Genomic DNA, 5,756 nt, shown 5'->3' with positions numbered 1-5,756 from the left:
CTCTACAATCAGATGTAATCAAGACTGAAAAGAATTTACAGTATACATTTAAGGAAAATCACAGTTTAGATGGCAGAAATATTAATACTTCGAGCAGGGCCAAATCCTGTGTTTGGAGATCTTATTCAGGTGTTTACTGCCACTAGAGGTGAAGACCTTTTAAAAATGACTCTCAGCTTTATTTATAAGGCTGGGGAGCATGACACAGGGGTTAGAAAAATCTACGTGGGAGCTGTTTGATTGCTTTTAGCATCTTGCTGTTCTTAGGAGTGCCACAATGCATTTTTCATATGTGATTTTTGATGCACATTAAATTTCATTTCTTTCTACTTAAAATAAGATTTAAAACATTTTAATCATGTATATGTGTGTGATAAATATGGATCAATTTTCATTCTTCTACATACGGACCACCAGTTAGACCAGAACCATTTATTGAAGATGCTTTCTTTTTTCCACCGTATGGTTTTGGATCCTTTGTCAAAGACCAAGTGTCCATAGATGTGTGGGTTAATTTCTGGGTCTTCAATTCTATTACATTGATCGATCTGTCTGTCTATGTACTAATACTATGATTTTTTTAAATCACTATTGCACTGTAGTACAGCTTGAAGTCAGGGATAGTGATTCCGCCAGAAATTCTTTTATTGTTGAGAATTGTTTTGGCTATCCTGGCTTTTTGGTTATTCCATATGAAGTTGAGAATTGCTCTTTCCATCTGTGAAGAATTGTGCTGGAATTTTGATGGGGATTGTGTTGAATCTGTAGATTGCTTTTGGTAAGATGGACATATTTTTATGTTAATTTTATTGATCCCTGAGCAAGGGAGATCTTTCCATCTTCTGAGGTCTTTTTCTGTTTCTTTTTTCAGGGACTTGAAGTTCTTGTCATACAGATCTTTCACTTGCTTGGTTAGAGTTCACCAAGATATTTTATATTATTTGTGACTATTGTGAAGGATTTTGTTTCCCTAATTTCTTTCTCATCCAGTTTATCCTTTGTATAATGAAAAGCTACTGATTTGTTTGAGTTACTTTTATATCCAACCATTTTGCTCAAGTTGTTTATCAGCTGTAGGGGTTCTCTGGTAGAATTTTTGGAGGGGCTTATGTATACTTTATCTTATGTACAAATAATGATACTTTGACTTTTTCCTTTCCAGTTTGTATACCTTTGACCTCCTTTTGTTGTCTAATTGTTCTAGTTAGGACTTCAAGCACTATATTGAATAAATAGAGAGAGAGTGAGCAACCTTGTTTTGTCCCTGCTTTTAGTCAGATTGCTTCGAGTTTCTCTCCATTTAATTTGATGTTGGTTGTTGGTTTGCTGTGAATTGCTTTTATTACATTTAGGTATATGTCTTGAATTCATGATCTCTCCAAGATTTTTAAAATGAAAGTGTGTTGAATTTTTTTATGTGCGTATGAGTGCAAGTGCCTGCTGAGACCCTCTGGAGCTGGAATTTCAGACAGTAGCTGAACCTGGTCCCAGGACCTGAAATGAACTCTAGTTCTTTACTGTTAACTACTGGGGATCGCTCCAGTTCCTAAATTAGCATTAGTAAGAAACTTTGCAGCTATGGGGGAGTTCATGTTTCACAGGTATGTTTCTATTCCGGTTTGGTAACTGTAACCCAAGGGTAGAGACACATTTGCTTTCTATTTTGCCATGTCTTTGTTGAATTTCTATGCATCATCATCTAGAAGCCTTTAATTTGGCTTGAAGAATTACACTTATGTAATTCCTCTAGGCTTTCTAACAAATAGTTTTATTTGTTTGAAATTTATTTATTTGATTACTAAGGCAGGGTCTTGATTCTTAGCACTGGATTCTTCAGGACTGATAATCTTCCTACTTTTACCTCCCAAATGTTGGGATTACAATCATAGGCAACAACATCTGGATCTGCTTGATTTTAAAAGCTATCATTGCTGGGTATAGAATTTTAGGCAGTGTTTTCTTTTAGCATTTTATAGTGCTCAATGCATTGGCTTACAGTTCCATTCTGTGTTGGTTTGAATAGACCCATAGACTCATGTGTTTGAATGCTTGACCCATTGAAAGTGGCACTATTAGCAGTGTAGCCTTGTTGGAGGACTTCCTCCAGAGTGTATCACTGTGGAGGTGGGCTTTGATGTCTCAGATGCTCAAACTAGGACTAGTATGGCATTCTTTTCCTGCTGTCTATGGACCTAGATGTAGAACTTTCAGCTCCTCCAGCGATATGTCTGCCAGCACGCCTCCATGCCTCATGTCATGATGATAGTGGACTGAACCTCTGAAACTGTAAGCTACCCCCTACTAAATGTTTTCCTTTATAAGAGTTGTTGGGGTCATTCACAGCAATAGAAACCTAAACTAAAACAACTGTCAATATTAATACTACCCCATTAAATATAACATGCCTCTTTGTGGTACTTATTATAAGAAATTTTTTATGGTTTTAAGCTAGAAATGTATGTGAATATATATATATATATATATATATATATATATATATATATTTTTTTGTGTGTGTGTGTGTGTGTGTGTGTGTGTGTTTTTTTTTCTTTTTTTTTTTTTGAGCTGGGGACCCAACCCAGGGCCTTTGTGCTTGCCAAATTCCCAACCCATGAATATATATTTTTGTATTTGTCTTTCTTTGATATTTTGTGTCTTGAACTTATCAAAGTTTCAGAAAATTTCATTCATCTCCTAATAAGTTGCTTGAGATGTTAAGTGTCTACTCATCTTATGATCTGTGCAATATGGATTGTTTACTTAGTCCACTTTAATTTTGAATTTAGAAATTGGAAAATACAACATACCTTTAATTTCCCCTTCTTTTTAGTAATATTTTTATTTACTCTTTGAAAATTACATAGCATACATACACTGTATCTCAATCATGTCTACCTCTACAACTGCAATTTCCCCCCAAAACTCTCTAACGTATTTTCTCCTGATTTTATGTCCTATTATTGTTATTATTTTCTATTTCTTCAATTCTGATTATTCCATTCTATTAATTTGTCTATTTGATTTACCTAAACTTTTCACTATACAGTTGTCTATATTTCCATATAATCCTCTCCTGTTTCCTGGTAACTTATAAGAATATCTTCTTTAATTCTCAATTTCAATAATTCAAGTCGCTCTTTTTATCATGAAAATTCTAGATAAATACTTTTACTTATATAATAGTTCTGTGTGGCTTCTCTTCCTTATTTTCTATGGCTCAAATCTCTCTCTCTCTCTCTCTCTCTCTCTCTCTCTCTCTCACACACACACACACACACACACAAACACATGTATATAGATACATACTCATGTAATCTATATCAGTACTGTACTATATGATTCACATTCCATTCTGAATTTTCTTTCTTTTTCCCCCACTATTTTATTTTATGGATTGATATAAAAATTATTTTTTATTTTGTGTATGTGTTTCATATATGTGCATATGTGTGAGTGTATGTATGCATGTGTGCCACATGTATGTCTGCTAACTGTGGAAGTCAGAAGAGCATATCAGATCCATTGGAACTGGAGTTACAGAAGTTTGTGAGCTGCTATGTGGATGTTGGGAATTGAACCTGGGTCCTTTCCAAGAACAAGTACTCTTAACTGTCATCTCTTGTGTTCCAGTTTAGAAAGTTTTCAAATTAATCTGACAACTTATTCATTAATTTTTTTCTCCCTAGCTATTTTGAAGGATAAACTCATTTATTATTTTGCATTTTATATTTTGGTTTTCTTATATAGTTAGATTTTCTAGGTTGTAGTTTTACCTTATCATCTATTTTCTTTTTTTTTCATTTTTAATTGGTTATTTTATTTATTTACATTTCAAATGTTATCCCCCTTCCAAGTTTCCCCTCCACAAGCTCCACATCCCCTACCCTGGGCCCCTGCCTCTATGAGGTGCTCCCCCACTTACCCACCCAATTCCATCTCACTGCCCCAGTGTTCCCATATGTTAGGGCTTCAAGTCTCCACTGGACCATGGGCCTCTCCTCCCACTGATGCCAGATACAGCAAACCTCTGCTACATATGGAGCTGGAGCCATGGGTTGGGGGGCCAACCCTTGCGAATTCTTTGTTTGGTGGTTTAGTCCCTGGGAGCTTTGGGAGGTCTAAACTCCTGTGCTGATTATCTATTTTCTTAAAAATGTGAATTACAATTATTTAAAAATTCCTGTCTAAAATTTCAACCAATTGTGGATGTGCTTTAGTGTATTTATATTTTGATCAATTTGGGAGGACTAATAATTTATTCTTGAAAGTAAGCTACTAAAAATAGCACAGCTGTTTAAACAAACACTCAATTTTCTATCACGTAGAGTAAGGATAGCTCACCTTTATTTCTGATTATGCTTTCTGGATCATGAACCACTAGAAACATACAAGCATACTTAAGAAATAGAAACCATTTGTTTATAGGAGAGCAGGTTTTACCATATACCACTAGAAAATGGGTCTTTTAAGGTTTTATTGCACTGTATATGGTTGTACAAAAGTCAATACAATGTTTGATTGGGTCACTTGATATTACCACCTATTCTCATGTTATACCCCTGAGTGCTTAGGACTTGGATATAACATCATTCGGTGAGATGCTATGTACCAACCATGGAGCAGGTGTGAGCAGGACTTGGTTAGTAAATTAGGCAGTAGAGGTGCTTGTTTTAAGAACAGCAGTGTTTAATTTTCAGAATTATTGTAAGGTCAGACCCCAAACCAATCAAACAAAAACTCAGTGCAATTCCTTATAACATTTCTTTTTATTATGTATTTATGTGTATTTACTAGTTTTTAAAATTATTGATTTATACTCATCTCTCCTTTTGCTCTCTTTCCCTTTCCTTTTCCCCTTTGTCTTGCTGCCTGCTTCCTTGTTATTCTGGGGTTTGGGGACCATGTCTCCATTTACTTAATTTCTCTAGTCAGCACACTGTGGTCATTCAGTTGTGGTCAGAACATGGCAATTGGTTCGTTCTACCCAATGTTCGCATTTTCAGGTCACTGACTACTTTATGCTTGTGTGAACCAACTACTATGTTACTTGAGAAGAATCTACAGGAAAAATAATTTCTGAGACCAGTTACAAACACAAAGAATTGCTAGATATGGTTTCAAGATCTCTTGTGTTACAACGATAAGACTGAGAAGGGATTTTGTATTCATAACCTTATCTTTATAGGAATGAAGTGACTACTTTTCTTCTTTGACAATGTACAGGATTATCTGTGCTGATAGTGACTCCCTTCTCATGCTGGTGACCACCTAATTTACAACCAGTTTCCTTACCATCCTTAATTAATTTTTGTTTTATTGCAGGCCTTGTGTAAGTAGCCACAGTTGCTGTGTGTTCGTGACCACAGTATTCCAGAAGGCAGAGTTTCATAGCATCTCTCTTCATCCTTTGATGTCTGTCTTTTAACTTCCTCCTCTATCATACCCTCAGGCCTTGGAGGTAGTGACAAAGATGTCTCGCTTAGCACTGAATACTTGTTAATTGGAAGTATTACCATTGTGAAATGCCCATCCTGCCAAAAACAACCTATAGATTCAGTGAAATCTTCATCAAAATTCCAATGCAGTTCTTCACAGAGGAGAGTCTTAAGTCCTGACAGTACTCAGGTCTTGGAGGTAGTGATATAGCTCTTTCTCTGAGGGCTGAACATTCAACAGTCACCTCTTCTCATGCCAACCATTTGTGAACCTCTACAATTAAAGTCACAGTCTGCAAAAAGAAACTTCTCAGTTCAATG

This window comes from Rattus rattus, chromosome 8 (genome assembly GCF_011064425.1).
Source record: "Rattus rattus isolate New Zealand chromosome 8, Rrattus_CSIRO_v1, whole genome shotgun sequence".
NCBI classification, from domain to species: Eukaryota; Metazoa; Chordata; class Mammalia; order Rodentia; family Muridae; genus Rattus; species Rattus rattus.
Note: the sequence above shows the minus strand (reverse complement) of the source record.